This window comes from Octopus bimaculoides, chromosome 10, assembly GCF_046866305.1.
Source record: "Octopus bimaculoides isolate indiv1 chromosome 10, ASM4686630v1, whole genome shotgun sequence".
In the NCBI taxonomy this organism is placed as follows: Eukaryota; Metazoa; Mollusca; class Cephalopoda; order Octopoda; family Octopodidae; genus Octopus; species Octopus bimaculoides.
Window position 1 is genome coordinate 50,669,260 of NC_142937.1, and position 18,910 is coordinate 50,688,169.

The window sequence follows — 18,910 nt, forward strand, 5'->3', positions numbered from 1 at the left end:
AAATATCAATCAGGAAATTTTGGGGCTCAAGATTCCTCTTGTTCTGGCCTGCCAACTGAGATTCACAGTGACAAAATGAAGGAGTTAGTCGACACCAACCACCTTTATACAATCATGATGTTTGTAGATGATCTCCACATACCCTAATTGAGTGTTGAAAACCATCTGCATCAACTTGGTTATGTCAGCAGGCTTGAAGTTTGGGGTTCCACATAAACTGAATGAAGCTGGTCACATCTGACTGATTTCCATCTGCGATTTGTTGCAGAAATGTGAAAATAATGATCTATTTCAAAGAGAAGTGTGACAGGGAATGAAAGGTGGATCATCCATAAAAATGTGAAGTGCAAACGATCACGGGGTAAGCATGGTGAACCACCACTAACAATCTTCAAATCAGGGGGCTTCACCCAAAGAAGGTTATGCTTTCAATTTGGTGGTATTGGAAGGGTGTTGTCTTTTACAAGCTTCTTCCCACAGACGGGGCCATCAATTTGGATGTGTACTGTGACCAGCTGGACAAATTAAATGCAGTGATCCACCAGAAGTGTCCAGCACTTGCTAATTGTTAGTGCATTGTCTTTCAATATGACAATGCCAGACCACACACTTCTTTGCAGATATGGCAGAAGTTATTGGAGCTTGGTTGGGAAGTTTTGTTACACCCTCCAACTAGAACCTTCAAATTTCCACCTGTTTTGGTCTCTTTAAAATTTGATGAATGGACAGACCATCAACTCTGAAAAGGATGTAAAAATTGGAGGAGTTTTCGTCAGTAAAGACAAAAAGTCCTTTGAGCAGGGAAAGTCATATTTTCACTTCATTGGTATGGTGGAAACTGTAGAAATACCCAGTATATACAACTGAAACAGTATTAAATTAAAATCGCCATTTGTGCACAAGCCTCAGTCACATAATTACTACAGCAACGATGTTCAGCTCACTTCAGTATATATTGTGCTTTAACACAAACCTATGAAGAGATTTTATCTCAAACAATTCTACAACAGAAGGCCTTCCAATTGTGTGTATAAATTTAGTATGATACACAGATGAAGATTTTAATTTAATGCTGTTTTATAGACCTGCTATAACATGTATATGTTTAAGGTGGTGAGCTAGCAGAACCATTAGCATGCTGAGTAGTATTTCATCTGCTTTTACATTCTGAGTTCAAATTCCACCGAGGTCAACTTTGTCTTTCATTCTTTCAGAGTTGATAAAATATGTACAAGTTGAGTACTGGGGTCAATGTAATCAACTTACCTTCTCACCCAAAATTGCTGGCCTTGTGCCAAAATTTGAAACCAACACTAAATTATGTTTAAGGTGACAGGCTGGTAGAATTGTTAGGATGCTGAGAAAAATGTTTGGCAGCATTTGGTCTGTCTTTACATTCTGAGTTCAAATTTTCAAAGGTCAACCTTGCCCTACATCCTTTTGAGGGTCAACAAAACAGGTGGAATTCTGGTTTAAGCACACTATATAACCCCTAAGAGCTTATTTTTTGGAATTTTCAGAAAATTTTTACGGATTTGTTCTACACATGGGAATTCATACAATTTTGCAAGAAAAACAAGAGTTTAAAAAAATTTCTTCCCGCCTAAACTCTAAAATTTCATGTTTTTGAGATTTTTTATTTTTAATCAAAGTTTTAAAATACAGACAGTCTGAATCTGCTATTTGTTTCTGTTTATAATTTCAAAATAATTTTAGATGGATAAGTGTGTTAAGGGATATTTGGCTGTTGTTTTTAGCATATCCCACAATCACTTGGTACTTTTTTCATTTCTTAGTCACTCTGAAGACATGTACTGTTTTTCAGTATTTTTCTCCCATAAACATATTTAATGGAATGATGATGAACACAAGGTTTGTCCATTGTTTGGATTTAAGCAAATTCTTCAAGTGGTGAGTAACTTTGCCAGAATTTTTAATTTAGAAATTATTTCAAGAAAAAAAAAAAAAATTGCAAATTCATAATTCCCACTTTACAAAAAAAAAAAACAACATAAAAGTTAATTAAAATTTTAATTATTTTTCTAGAAGTGTAATCTTCCATGTTTAAATCAGAAATCTTAAGAAATTGTCATCAAAAATTAAAATATATAAACGTCGCGGTCAGTTAAGGGTGCGCTTATTCTGAAATTCTGCAAACAAAGCCAAAATTTGTGTAATAATAAGTAGTATATGTGATCTTTAAATTTAAGATATTATCTAAAAAAGGAAAAGAGATCTTTGTCAACTGGCAAGTAAAATAATAGTAACTACTGATTAACTGATGTCTTAAATTCAATATCATCAATTTTTAATTCGAACTGCTATTTCAGAGATACCTTGACAAAATTGAACACAGAGCATGAAACTAAATTTATTCAACTATAATCTTAAAAAGACAAGATGATAACAACTACAATATCTTTGATGTTTCCTCAATCAGGAACTAAATGTGAAATTTGAGGAACTGACCAGCACAAGGTTGAACACTAAATAATATTTTTGAAATGTTTGATTCAGACCTTTTAAGTAATATTAGCCTTTCACTAATAAAGTTTACTTTCTCTTATTTATTTCTTAATAACTTTCAAATTGTTTTCTGCATAAGATGGAGTTTGAATTATTTAATATTTAAACAGTTCTATATTCAGACATCAATAAATGTCGATAACTGCATCATAATCCATTCATCACTACTTGGGCATATAAAGAGAAGCCTAAATATTTAACTATATATATACACACACACACACACACGTTAGAAGTAAAACATTGTTTTCTGTTTATTCTAACTTGTAAAAGTTTATATTTCTTATCAATTGACATTTTTATGTTTCAGATTCTATATGTGACTGTTTAATCATGCCATGTACAAAAGAAGCCTTGGAACTGTATGAATTTCAAAGAGGCCGTATTGTGGGTCATTCTGAAGGTGGATATAGTCAGTGTAAAATCGCAGAAAACCTTGGGATCCCGCTTTCTATAGTTAATAGAGTGATTGTGCAATTCACCAGAGAAAGGAAGGAATCCACATCACCTTGTCCAGATCAACCAGGGCCCTCTGACAGGACCCTTCTCTTTGCTAAGAGAAGTGTGGAGGATAATCTTCGTTGCAAGACCTCTGACACAGCAGAGCAAGTTGATGTCAGTCCTAGAACAGCTGTCAGGTATCTCCACAAACTTGGTTACTATGGTAGAGCAGGAAGAAGGAAGCCACATCTTTGACTAGCCAATATAAAGCAGAGAAAAGATTGAGCCAATGAGATGATTAGCATTTTGGGACACTGTCATATTCTCTGATGAATCCAGATTTGCTGTATTTCCAGTGGTCGAGTGTGGGTCTGGAGACTCTGTGATCAAGAATTTGATGTGAAAAGATTGCAGCCAGCAATGAAACACAACAGCTATTCTGTGATTGTCTGAGGAACAATTTGCAGCAATGGTTCAACAGAGCTGGTGGAGTGTGAGGGAAAGATAAACTCAAATAAATGTGTGTCCATATTGCAGAAAGGACTCCTTCCAAACATCTCCAATGGTGAAATGATTAAAGAAGACTCTCTATTTATGGAAGATGGGATTCCTTGTCACACGGTTAAAATAACACAAGGTTTGTTAAAAAAGAATGGCATTAGACAGCTTCCATAGCAAAGCCGGTCACCAGATATGAACCCTATAGAACACCTCTGGGGAATAATGGACAGGACATTTCATAAACAGAACAAGAAAGCATCTTCAAAGCCAGATCTTTTGAGATTATTGCATGAAACTTAGCAAGAAATTCCACAAGAAAATATTCGCCGTCTGATCAGTAACATGCCTAATAGGGCCCTTGCATTGAAAAATGCAAAGAGCATGTCTACAAAATATTAAATTTTCTCATTATAACAACTAACAAATAATTTGAATATATAATTTCAGATTTAAATAAATTTTAATGATTATAAGGGTATCTATTTCCTTCTTTCATGTCTGTGTGTATGTATATATATATATATATATATATATATATATATATATATATATATATATACATAGACTTTATCAATAAAGCTGCAAAGACATCACAAAAACTGTTACTCAGTTTCACATTCCCATTCATCAGACAGTTTTGGTTGAGAATGCAACAAAAATAAGGTTATATGCATAAATATATAAGTACATTGATAGATACACATTTGAAAATGGCTTTGTTTCATTAGTTCTTTCAACCAATGGTCTTTTCAATAACCGGTTATACGAAATTATAATAAAAAATCGAAGGAAACCTTATATCCCCCACCCCAAAAAAAACCTACATGTAGGTATTTGTATATTTATTTATAAATGTTGTCTATGTAGATGTGTCTATATATATATGTATATATGTTTGTGTGGAGGCGCAATGGCCCAGTTAGGGCAGTGAACTCGCGGTCATAGGATCGCGGTTTCGATTCCTAGACCGGGCGTTGTGAGTGTTTATTGAGCAAAAACACCTAAAGCTCCACGAGGCTCCGGCAGGGGATGGTGGCGAACCCTGCTGTACTCTTCCACCACAACTTTCTCTCACTCTTTCTTCCTGTTTCTGTTGTACCTGTATTTCAAAGGGCCAGCCTTGTCACACTGTGTCACGCTGAATATCCCCGAGAACTACGTTAAGGGTACAAGTATCAGTGGAGTGCTCAGCCACTTGCACGTTAATTTCACGAGCAGGCTGTTCCGTTGATCAGATCAACTGGAACCCTTAATGTCGTAAGCGATGGAGTGCCAATAACAAATATGTCTGTGTATGTGCATGTATATATCTATATCCATGAAGGTGTGTATATGACGCATGCGTACGAACAGCCATGCTACATGGCAGTGAAACATGGGCTGTAACTGCTGAGGACATACGTAAGCTCGCAAGGAATGAAGCCAGTATGCTCCGTTGGATGTGTAATGTCAATGTGAATACCCGTCAGAGTGTAAGTATCTTGAGAGAAAAGCTGAACATTAGAAGCATCAGTTGTGGTGTGCAAGAGAGACGATTGCGCTGGTATGGACATGTGGTGAGAATGGATGAGGATAGCTGCGTGAAAAAGTGCCACACCCTAACAGTTGAGGGAACCCGTGGAAGAGGTAGGCCCAGGAAGACCTGGGCTGAGGTGGTGAGGCAAGACCTTCGTACATTGGGCCTCACCGAGGCGATGACTACTGACCGAGACCTTTGGAAATGTGCTGTGCGTGAGAAGACCAGGCAAGCCAAGTAAGATCGTTGCCAGTGCCCCTGGACTGGCTCTTGTGCGGGTGGCACATGAGATGCACCATTTTGAGCGTGGCCGTTGCCAGTACCGCCTGACTGGCTCCCGTAGGATTTTCGAGTGAGATCGTTGCCAGTGCCCCTGGACTGGCTTGTGCGGGTGGCACATAAAAGACACCATTTCGAGCGTGGCCGTTTTCGTGCGGGTGACACGTAAAAGCACCCACTACACTCTCTGAGTGGTTGGCGTTAGGAAGGGCATCCAGCTGTAGAAACTCTGCCAAATTAGATTGGAGCCTGGTGTTGCCATCCGGTTTCACCAGTCCTCAGTCAAATCGTCCAACCCATGCTAGCATGGAAAGCGGACGTTAAACGACGACTATGATGATGATGATGATGATGATGATGATGCATATATAAACGTGATTGGCATTGGTCTACATGTGTATGTGTATATATATATATGTGTGTGTGTATATATACAGGGTGTCCACAAGGTCTGAGTAAATAAAATCATAACATAACAATTAAATATAAGAAATAATAATTTCTTAAAGTATGTGTTAATTCCCATGTACCTAGACTTTGTGGACACTCTGTATACATCTATAATATAAATCCTATTCCGTCTGTGTTTGTAAAAGATTGTAACGACCGTATTTTTCAACTGATTTTCTTCAAACTAACATACATTACTTATGTTCCAGAGATGGTTTTCGACTTTTAAAACTTCTCACATCATGAATAACATGCCCCCTGGGGGCAGAAAATACCCATTCTTGGGTTACTTGGAGAAGCGGGGTAACTCTTTGTGAAGTAACTTTCAGAAATTGATTGTCTCCCTTACATCCATTGATCAACAAATTATCACAATCTCATCTAATATATAAAATTGAGATGTGTGTATTCTCTTTTCATGCATATCCCTATCCATCTCTATCTATCTCTCTGTATCTATCTGTCTATATCTTATTTGTCTAACTAGCTAGCTCTCTCTCTCTCTCTCTATTGTTTTCACTGTAAGTTTTCAATTGCTATTTACAAACAACAATGACAAATTACTGACAGAAAGAAGTTCACAATTACCGATGAAAATAATTTCATACATAACTTACTGACAGAAATAACTTCATAAATTTCACTTCAATCTGTACACTTCATTAAATTTGCCTACAAATTTCTTATTTACTTTTGCAATGTTTTGTGTTTTTTTCTTGTTGATAGAATTACTGATAAAAGTAAGTTCATAATTACTGACAAGTAACTTTAAAAATTTACTTAAATCCATACACTTAGTTAATTTCCCTAAAAATTTAATTTTGCAATGGTTTTGTGTTTTTTTTTTTCCTGATTCCTTCGATACTGGCTCTTTGGGTCACTATGTGACAAATTTCACTTCAACCTGTACAGTTCTTTATTTTCCATAAAAATTTCTTATTTACATTCTGTCTGTTGTATTAAAAAATATAATTTCTGCTACCCATTTATTTTCATTGTTTACTATCTTCTGCACCCGTGTATTTCTGTATACGTATATACCCATGCCTAGAAGGAAAGTGTCAAATTTGGTTATTATGTCAAGGTCAACCAAAAGAATGTCTCTGTCCAGGGAAAGAGAGACAGCTGTAGAAAGAGAAGCATACCAAGAAACGAACAGACTGTGCACTATAAAAGCCAGAGCATCTCAAAGTGATGAACAGAGGTATGCATGGGTGATAAGGAATAGCATCTCTACTGCACAACAAAGAGCAATTGCAACAGCTCAAAGAAGCAACTTCTGTGAAGCAGCTTTCAATAATGATCCAGTAGTTTATTATGCAGATGACGCTAGAGTTTCCATTGGTGCAATGACAACTGAGTGCATACATTGTAAAACAAGGAAGTAGCCTGAAGAGACACTTGCACTGTATTGCAGTGGTGGAACGGTTAAACTCCCTGCAATCCTCCAACCTCCAGAGTCATTGAAGAAACTGTTGTCATCAACTGACCAAGACTCCAAGCACTTCCAAAACAAAATTAGGTAATGCAACGCTGCACTACAGATGACATCATTTGGAGCCACATGCAAACTTTGAAGATACAAGGTCAGATTTATCACCGGATTGGTTCTCTACTACCTCTGTCAAATGAGTCACCAAAATCGGCCTTTTATTATTTATAATCTGTACCTGTTTTTTGGTGATGAAATAAGCTACACAAAATGTGTTTTTTAATTACGTGTATTTACTTTATATACATATATGAGTTGAAAACTTTCTTTTAACATTTCACTTAACGTCTATGTTCCATGCATGGGTTGGAGAGTTATTAATGTAGAAAGCTGGTATCTCCACTACTAGCAGTTGAGACCTCTGTAATTTAGACGGTGTTTTTAAATTTCATTATTCTCTTTAACCAGGGTATATCTGCCAGTATATATATATATATATATATATATATGTGTATCTATATGTATATATGTTTTTGTGTATCTGGATATGTGTGTATATATATCTATATCGTCGTCGTCGTCGTTTAACGTCCACTTTCCATGCTAGCATGGGTTGGACGATTTGACTGAGGACTGGTGAAACCAGATGGCTACACTAGGCTCCAATCTGATTTGGCAGAGTTTCTACAGCTGGATGCCCTTCCTAACGCCAACCACTCAGAGAGTGTAGTGGGTGCTTTTACGTGTCACCCGCACGAAGGCCAGTCAGGCGGCACTGGCAATGTATGTGTATGTATGTGTATATATGTATTTATGTACATGTATGTGCAAGTGTATTGTGTCTGTATGTATACCTGGTATGTATATGTATATACATATACACACACATGTGTGTGTATATATATGTTTATGTGTGTGTATGTATGTGTGTATGTATATATATATATATATATATATATATATATATATATATATATAATTTGTTTATGTGCTTATTACATATATGAATAAATAAATTAATGAATGTATGAATAAAGTGATACAAATTTCAACTAATTTTTTTTTCTTATGATATTCTCTCAAAGTTTATAATGTGACAGCATTATTAAACATAATTGCATTAGAGGCCAAATTTTTTGTTATTATACTGAAAGATTTCTAAGTTTTTATTCAAACTAAACTTTTTGTTGCATGAAGCAAAATATTTTTTGTTATTATACTGGATGATTTATAAGTTTCTTTTATTTTGACTGAAAGGTTTGTAGTTTTAAACTAGTATATTAATGATGATACCTGTAATATTTTAGTGGATTAATTTATAAATTTGGTATTAAGTACCATAAAATATATTTGTCATGAGTTTAAACTATATAACTATATTTGTAGTTAAATTTAACATATAAGTTTTAATTATGCTATTATCATCATCATCGTTTAACATCCACTTTCCATGCTAGCATGGGTTGGACGATTTGACTGAGGACTGGTGAACCGGATGGCTACACCAGGCTCCAATCTGATTTGGCAGAGTTTATACAGCTGGATGCCCTTCCTAACGTCAACCACTCCGAGAGTGAAGGTCAGTCAGGTGGTACTGGCAACGGCTATGCTCAAAATGGTGTATTTTACGTGCCACCTGCACAGGAGCCAGTCCAGCGGCACTGGCACGATCTCGCTCGAATGTCTTTACACGTGCCACTGGCACAAGTGCCAGGAAGGTGACGCTGGGCACAGGTGCTATCACGATTTCGCTTTCACTTGCCTCAACAGGTCTTCACAAACCATTGCAGTTTTTCTTTTTTGCAGTGAACACAGTCTGCAAACTTTTCTCTTCCATTTATTTTTTCAACTTGATGGAAGTCAATATTTTCTCTGTTGACATCCACTTCAGTTAATTTTGCTTTTCTCCCAGTTCTGTGCTTTCTAGAAGAAAAGCCCTCACATAACTGAGATGCGATGTCAACCCGAAATTTCAAATGGTCATTGTCCTTTGATGGCAGAGGTACCTTGTGGCTTTTTACATATACAATATATGAATTTACTATAGCTAAATTAACTAAAAACCACAAAATGTACCTCCACCATTTCTTCCCAGGTCGACCAACTGAGTAATATGCCCAATATTGGTCGGATTTATCAACCCCACCCATATATTTGTTATAACAAATATTCACTAGGGGTTTCCCCTCAGCGCCAACACCAAGTTGTTCATTAGAAGACAGAAATAAAATCTGTCTTTTGTCTTTGAAAGTAGTAGCTAATAAATTTTCATTTTGCATTTGTAAAATGTCCCCTCTTTTTTAAAATTTTGTTTTCATTTCACAGGGTAAACCTTTATGGTTTCCCATAACAGTACTGCATATCTAAGTACTTACATGGGCAAGATTTTCTGCCAAAGCCACTGAAGAAAAAAAAACAGTCAAAATAGAGGTGTCGGTGCTGATGGTGAAATGGTTCAGTAAGAGACCATACTACATCATGTCCTAATCCATATGGTCTGTTTTCATTATATTTTTTTACCTGTGTAAACATCAAAGTTTACATAATACCCAATCTCTGATTCACAAACTTCCCATACCTTGATCCCCCATTTAGTAAGTTTGGCAGGCATCTACTGCCAAAAATGTACTCTGCCCTTATAGCCTATCATGGCGTCATCTACACTGAGATTTTTCCTAGGTAGATACACAGTTTTATAATTATTAACAAGTAAATCAATTACTGGACGTACTTTGTACAGGGGATTGTTGTTTGGGTCGTTTTTGCCGGGGGCATTAGCAGAAACAAATGTAAATACTAAGATATTTTCGAATACCTCATCTTCGACATTATACTTGTGATATATGGATCACCATACCCTATATGAGGACTCCAGTAGTTCTACAGTCGAGGAAGCTGTTTAACACCAAACATAATATTAATTGTGAAAAACGCTCTCATTTCCAAATATAAGTTGGCTGCCATAGTGGATTGTTTCTTCTGTGAATAGAAATTAAACATAGCGCATATTTGTTTGTTTCCTCCGCAACATTTTCAAAAAACTTTCAGATAAAAATAAAAATAGATAGTCCAATGGTTGAGCATCAGGAGGTAAATTGTGTTGTGGACCAGTGTTTTCTGTGAAATAAGGAATAGCAATTGGTGTTGTAATCTTTGACCATGTTGTCATGTCTATGATATTATTTTCATCACTTTCGTTCTCAAAATCTTCCTCGTCTGACGAATACTCACTAATATCGATATCAGATTCATCCAAAGACAAAATACTCGTTTTCATTTATATTTTCTATATCATCAAGAGTAAAACCTTCAAAGTGAGAATCGCTACTTGCTGATGCTATTTCTTTAAAAAAACTAAGATACAGACTTCTCTTCAAATGTTGAAAAAAAAACATGTGGACTAAAAAGGCAGGAAAGGCTTCATCTTGCATTATCTCAAAGCTATGAGAATTCAATAACGTGATTTGTTTATTTTTTTAGCGATTTCGTAGAGCAGTCAGATATGAACAAATAAAGGGGAATTAATTTTGGCTGGTTACAGCTGGTTTGAACACTAAAGGGTTAATATTCCTTGCACTTTCCATTGTATTGTTGCCTTTAAGCAAAATATGCCGAATATGCTCCTTTGTCACTTCCATTATAACTTTGAAAAAATAACTGTTTAAATCGAACTGCATTCTTCAAAACTTGCACTCAGAATAAGTACAAGTTAATATTACTACCTGCTTTTATAGCAAGTTGATGCAGGTAGTTTATCCCAACCCCCTCCAACTTTTCATGCAATTGAAAAAGCGCATTATCTATGGGATGACCCAATATTTGTAAACAACTGTTTTGTTAAAATTGAGTATACGATAATTCAACTTGATTAATATAACTTAATTTTGATGAACTAAACAAATTTCTTGTGATAAAAGGATGCCATAGAATGTACAACATATAGTGATTCCAATATTTTTGAGCAACAAGACTAGTTTCATATTTTTTAGGGTTTATTACAACAGTCTATAACCCTTTTGAGCATGCACATTTTTCAATTCTAGTTTCGTACTTTTTAAGGCAACACTTGTAATACTTTATATATGTACCATATTTCTTCTAATGGTGTGGCAGCCTCTAATAAACTGACAGCAAAAACACTGACCAACTGAAATAGTGAGACTGCCACAATATTAAAAATGTACAATGAAATCAATAACAATTGTCATATTTGTTTATTATCATACGGAGAGATAAAATGGTTACAAGAATCTGATCAAGTGACATGACTTTCCAATATTATAACAAAAATCATCATAGAAGCTGCAAACCTCCCAAAAGTAAAAAAAATGGCAGGACCAGATTCGTATTATCCTAACAAATTCAGAAATGCGTTTAAGCTATACAAATAAAGCACTATATAGAGATAAAAAGTTATATCTCACCACCTCTGTCACATTTCCCGTTTGACCGTCAAGCAAGTCATTCATCAAATAATGCTTCCTGCTTTATATTGGCCATGAAAATTAATTTCATTTCAATTCAATTTAATTTGATTTTTTCCAAGAACAACAGGTAGTTGTTATGCAGTTTAGACAGGAAAGCTATACATTGCTTGGAAAAGACGGCATCGTCAATGATGACCCATTTGTCCAGGTTGCAAATGATGCTGGTGTAGTGGCCAGAGTCTGCACTAGCCAATGTGTGCAACACTGAGCCAATCAATCAATCAGAATCACTGGCCATAAATGTTTTGCTTAGAAGAATAATTCATCAACTCCAAATTAATCCTGACCATCTGATTGTCTATATATTTGAATCTGTTCAAATAAACAACCAGGTAACACATAGCATTTGGGAACACATGGCTCACTATACCAGTGTGCTCAGTGTCAATGCCACACAGACTGCACCTCCTGATAATTGAAGCCTCATTTTTGAGCAAGCTTTTGTGCACATGAACGTCTGTTTAACATTTTCAGGCAGCAAATGATAAATGTGCTTCCAAAAATCATGCGCACACTGCTGAGTACCATCTTTAAACCTGCCACTGATATTTCTCAAGTTGGCTACTGATTTAGTTCCAGATGAAGATGTGAATTTCACAAATGACAATATCATTACTGGACTGCATGTCTTTGGCCAACAAAGGCAGCTGGCAGATAACCTGTATCATGCTGTTCACAAAACAAGTGTTTCTCTTGTTGATCAGCAAAATGTAGGGCTTTGCAACCACATTGTCAAATCCAACCTTTTTCGATTTCAGCAAGTTGATGATTTCACTGTCCATATTGATGGCAACTCTACTCTTCTTAGCCACCTTTTTAGCCAGTTTAATAATTTTAGGCCTCACGTTACACAATGGAAGTGGCTCCATATATTAATGCACTCTCTCAAATAGTTATATTCTTTCCAAGTGCTGAAATCACACATGATCAAACTCAATGGCTCAAGATCAATCAAGTGAACATTGCACAGTTTCCGAGCCCTGGACAAGGACACAAGCCAGAGAAAAAGCCAGTACTCAAATCAACAATGACACCATTGACACTTATTCCCTGTGATTTGTGGATAGAAATTGCATATGCAATACACAAGGGAAATTGATTTCTAGTGTTGAACACACAAGGTCACAATTTGTAAAAAGGCTTTGACAGTTTTGATGGAAAAGACTTTGTTTAAACTATCAAAAAGAATACCAATGGAAGTAATCTTTCCAAATTCGTAGTTGAGTTTCTTGACAGTTCCCATTGCACGAACTACTGTCCACATCCATGTTGCGCTTAAACATTACTCAAGCATTAATGCCAGCTTTAAGGATGCTTTCAAGACCAGCAGTATCAGATGATTTTTTTCACCTTGGTGGTCAACTTCTTGCTTTTAGTTTTCTTTTTCTAACCTTTGGTTTGCCATATACTGGAATCAACAGCCGCAATCTCGACAGTACTAATGCCGAGTTTATCAAGCATAACATTGTTAAACTCCAATACCGACTTGTTCAGAGGCATAATACAAACAATACTCAAATCAGTTGTCTGAGTCAGCTCACCCATTTTGTAAGCAACCTGTTCGAGAGAAGCTTTGCCGTTGGGTTCAATTCTATGCTCATTAAGAATTTGGATGTCAGAGTCAAGTGGTGAACCCAATTTGATTTGGCCAAGCATGTTTGTATAATTCTCCATATTGTCTTTTAGACACATGTTAACTGTCAACTCATCATAGTCAAACAATCTCCACAAGTGGTGGATGCTAACGCCTAAGCACGCTCTTTGGGCATCATGGTGACTGATTCTTTTAAACACCATTTAACAGGTGGTAATTGAAACAAATCACCAAAGACAACCACGTTTATGTGTCTGAAAGGCAAACTCTGTCGTGTAGATTCAAACAGTTGGCACAATCTCAAGTGAATAAAAGCCAGCTATGACAGACCATGCTAACCTCATCAATTATAATCAGTCTCACATACTGAAGCATCGTCTGCAACAGTTTTAGATTGTCTTTTGATAGTTCCTCATACACAGGAGTTATGCCGTGCTGCACTTTGAGTTTTAGCAATCAATAAACAGTCGTTCCATTTAGTTGGAAAGCAGCCATTCCTGTTGGTGCTGATATCACTACACTTGAGCCATTGTCATTTGGGTACTGAATTTTATCAGCCAGTGCATTTATCAAAAAACTTTTGCCCATGCCACCAACACCAGAAACAAATTTCAAAATTTGTGCATAGTCATCACAATGACATCACAGATAAGGTTTGTTGTCCCAGTGACTGTTTTGGCTCAAACTTTGATCTCATGACCACAATACTACTAACTATAAGCACACATGCGCAGAAGGCATTCAAAAATTCACACAGAACAAGTGGGCCGGACCATATTTTTTGTCCGTAGCCATCAAGTCTGAACATTTTCTAGACCAAAATTGTTTGGAAACACGAACATTGGCCATCATCATATTCAAACTGCCCTCTAGTTGCCTGTCATTATAACAAAGCCACCTTTTAAACTTGCTTATAGTCATGTGGTTGTTTTTGGTGGTCTTCATAATGGCATATATACTGGATTCAATACCTCTCTTATCAGTTTTATCAACAGAAAACATAAGATATTGTATATCTTGCCGAAATCTAGAGTTGGTATGATTCAGTCTGTTTCTCAGCAACATGTAAGGTTTTACAGAGCCAAATAGTCTGTTATCCATGAACATGCCAAATTGACCAGTTTAGTTACTGGCTCAGCACCTATGTTTGTGTCCTTCATTCCAAAATAATAAAAACTTTAAAATTAAGCAGGACAAAAAAGTGATAAACAATTGCAATTTTGAAAAACATTTTATTTGTAGAATTATAATATCTGGTATTTAAAACATAGAAAGTGGAGAAATACACACACACACACATACATATATATTGATCTTGAAGTGGTACCCAAAAGAAGATGTTTTATAAGTTCTGGAGGTAAATGGACTTTACCTTTAGAACAACACATACCTAATGATTCTTTGTCCCACTTTCTAGCACTACACTTTTCACATGTTTTGCATATAGAGCCCAGGGAGACAATTTTTTCAGATGCATAATTATGATTAGGATCATAATTAAATGCTACCTACTGATTTTCTCTGGAAAGCTTTCTCTATTTTAGTTGTATTTTTCAGTTGCTTTCACTTTCTTGTTTTCTATTTATTCTACCTTTTTCTCTCCATTTTTTCCAATCATATTTCTTCGTCTTTTATTTTCTTGTACTTTTTTTTATTTCTATAATTTTCCTTCTTTCTCTACAATCATATTTCCCTATCTTTATCATCACCTTGTTCTCTTGTCTTCATCTCATTTCCTCAGTTTTTGCTACCTAACTTTCTGATGGCTTTTACTTTCTTCTACAATTTTCATATTAAGTGTTTGAATTTTCACTCTTTTGTCCTTTTACTGTTTTGTGATATTTTATTTCCTTCTACATTTCTTTCATGCTCATGATTGTTTATGGGAGAGCATTATAGTGGCCATTGTCAAATTCGCCACTATATAACACTGAAATCTTCTTTTCTGTAAATGTTCAACCACAAACAGTGAACAGAAAAAATAATTTCATCCTCATTTTTGTGATGAACCTGAATTGCAACATTGTACAATTCCCTAATGGCAGCTAATTCAACATTACCGCTGGATGTTCCATCCTTAATCATGTATGCTTGGTGTTCTTGCATTGTACTATTTGAAATAAAAGAATGAAAATACTTCCAATTATTGTATATGTATCGTACAGACTCTCCCTGAAGAGTTTGGTAATTTCTGTTGTTTTTGAGCTAGAGTGACACAGCTCTGAACATACAGTTACCATCACCCATGACTTTATTAATAAATTAATGTAATTGTTGAATATCTTTCAATAAATTCAGTAAGGGACTTCACCTTCAGTTTAAACTTTAGATGGTTTTGTGAACTGAATGTAACGGAAAATTACAACACCAAAAGGGATAAGATACTAAGTGATAGCAATTTCTCCTTCAGAAATCTGTGTTTCTAACTTTGAGATAGATGAATGAGTGATTATAATTTTGTAAATAATAAAAACGAATTTAATAAAGTACTTCACCTTCAATATTGACTTGAAACGTTGTCTTCGTGAAAAGAAAATTGATTTGACTCTGAGTATTTAGCAGACAATAACTTCATTATCATCTGTTTATAAATGGAAAAAAGAAAACTTTGGTTATTTCCAGATAATTTCAAATTAAACATTATCAAATACTTGTCTACAGATTTGTGAATGTGTATATTACACATAGAGAGAGAGAGAGAGAGAGACAGAGAGAGACAGAGAGAGAGACAGACAGACAGATAGAGAGAAAGAGAGTGAGAGACACAGAGAAGAGACGCGAGCGAGACAGAAAGAGACTGAAAGCGCATGCAGGTGTAACATTACTGTCTCACTGCCACTCCATATTTGTTGCTTATACAACTCTGTCCTCCTCTTCCCTGATATCAGTCACACTCTATGCCAATGTTTCCCCTTACACTATCGCCAAGTAAGACGAAAATGATGAATACAGAATTCTCGATCAAAGACAGCTACATGCCAAACTAAAACTATCACTCAATGGTTGATTGAATTGAAAATTAAAATAAAAAGTTATCATCACGCAAACCTCAACAGCCCCCTTACACTTTTATAGGCAAGCTAGGCATATATTGTCAGGACACACAGTAACATTTGACTATAACATTCTGTTGTCAGTCACTGCATGCTTGACAGATGGAATAATATAACTATTGGCTTCCTCTAGTTTATTTCTGTAAAACTAAGTAAAATTCTGATACTTCTTTCATTTACATTTTATTATCTTTTTATCTAAGAAATAATATAGTTTTTAATAATAGTAGCTTTACGCATTTGTTTATTTGATTTACGGAGGTATTTCCTCTGATAAACTAACCAAATTTGTGTTTTTTACTTATTATTTACTTAGTATATCTTATCTTAATATATAAAGCTGAAGTTGTGTGTCTGTGTGAAGCCTTTTTAAAAGTTTATAGAAATCCACATTTTCCACTTTTTCGTAAAAATTTTTTCATCAATGGAATTTTCTCGATGTGAACTTTCCAGTGCAGTAATTAGATTTTTAAAATTCTGTTTACTTTGTGTGAGTTAAGGGAGATTTAGCTGTCGTTTCTAGCAACTTTGATATTTCTTCCCTTCTACCTGGAACGCCGTTCTTACACACGCGCTCAACATAAAAATATAGAGAGTAAGAGTAAAAGAGGGAGAGAGAGAGAAAGTGATACATACATAGACATAGATTAAACTTTCATCTCGGTATTCTTTACCTACTTTTCATAACATAGATACGTAAAAACACACACAACCACACATACTTAATCTGTGACAACAACATACACATTACTCACGTTATCTATTCCTTTCTTTCCTTCTTCCTCTCTCGCTCTCTCAAATGCAATCATTCACAAAAATATAACACATGTTCGTCAATGTAGCATAACTACAGAGTTGTACCCCACAACTTTGGAAGGTCATAACTTTCAGAAAAATGAATATTTTTTAATGAAATTTTCTATGCATGTATTATTTATTATGTAGATTCCGAATATACAAAAATTTTCGGTGAAAGTGTTTTGGGAGGGGGTGGGGTACAATTTTCGGAAATTCCACTTAAATTCCTATTAACTTCCAAAGGCATACACGTGCAAGTACACAATCATTCAGTAAAATATAATTCATGTTCGTCAATGTTTTGTAAATATACCACGATTTTCACTAGGGTGTTAGGGTTAGGGTTTTAGGGTCAGGGTTAGGGTTTAGAGTTAGGATTAGTGTTACGATTTTAGCGTCAGGGTTAGGGTTAAGGTTTAGGGTTAGTGTAAGGGTTTTAGGATTAGGGTTGGGTAATCGTGCAGGTGTTAATCTGAAAAATTACAGAAATGTGAAAACTACTGACCCTGCCATCTATTATAACTTTTGTTGTTCTGTTTAATATATACATAGATTATGCCTCCAAAGAAGAGAGCTTGCTGGGGAAAGAAAGCAACCGGTTTAAAATGACAGCATCAGACTGCAGCAATTCACCACATTCCAGAAGTTACTTTGAACATAATGCAAAATGGTGCATCAACATCTACTGCCCAATCTGATAGAATTCTGGTAGAACTGTGTAGCAACAGATCGCCAGCAATTGCTTCATCAGAAATTGCTGTCCTAGCTCCTGTTAAAAGGGATTACCCTGCTATGTATAATCAGGGCAGCGCAAAAAGTTGTTTTGCACAAGCATTTCTATAGCCAATTAGATGGATGAAATTTACGTACGCTTAATAATGTTGCGCAAAACAGCCTTCAGACTTTCCCTATTAATTTCATCGTCTTTTGAATTATGGTTTTTTCGTTGCAACGCTTTCTTTTTTAGTTGATTTTCACCTAGCAAGACTTATCGTAGATGGCGTAATAAGTCACACCCGGACAATGTCCGGTTATACTGCTAGTTGTTTATATTAGTAAGAATAAATAAATAAGAATAACTATTATATATTATATATCCTTTTGAATAATTATGCGTATATGAATATTTTTTGTAATACCTATAATATTTTGAAGATATAATCATATTGTTTTTTTGAACTTGTATACACATACAAATTTATAGAATAAAAATATTGGATTACTTTCATTTATTTCCTTCTGTAAAACTAAGTAAAATTCTGATACTTTATTTATTTATATACTATTATCATTATTATGTAAGAAATGGTATAGTTTATAATAATCATAACTTTATACACTTGTTTAACATTGGCATATTTGATAATAATTTTTTTATTTGAATGTATTTATTGTTGATTAAGAATGTTTTAATGAATTTAGTGTCTGAATTAAATATATCCTTATTTATTTATCGTTTTTCATCATAATATATAGTAATTTTAAATAGAGTGTATTTCCAACTCTACCATAATTTTTTAATATATTACATATTATATAGGTATAAATATTATATAATAAGATGGCTGGAGATCCATAAGGACATTGTATACTTAATTATTTTATCCATTTTGAAGATAACCCTGAAACTCCAATGCTCATGCTTCTAGACAAAAGGTATATTTTGTATCAGTCTATCTTATAATTTAGGAGTCCTTGCCTGGAATTTTTGTCTGTTTCTTTTAACAAATGCCCTGAGGAGGCTTATGTGCATAAATGTGAATTTTTTTATAAATTCACAAGTAGATATGAGTCAAAACAAATTGTTGGTTTTATATTTGTTTCAATTATTTG

General features: G+C 35.0%; 1 protein-coding gene across 5 annotated transcripts in view; it reads right to left on the reverse strand.

Annotated features, from left to right (window-relative positions):
- Positions 1-18,910, reverse strand: part of LOC106877617 (uncharacterized) — a 95,970-nt gene that overhangs the window by 17,980 nt on the left and 59,080 nt on the right. For 2 of the 5 annotated variants that reach the window (XM_014926578.3, XM_089359117.1), the window contains exon 2: positions 15,722-15,807. The exons of the other annotated variants lie outside the window; for them this stretch is intronic. The gene's annotated coding sequence lies outside the window, so the exon portion shown is untranslated. The remainder of the gene's footprint in view (positions 1-15,721; positions 15,808-18,910) is intronic. 5 annotated transcript variants of the gene reach the window in all.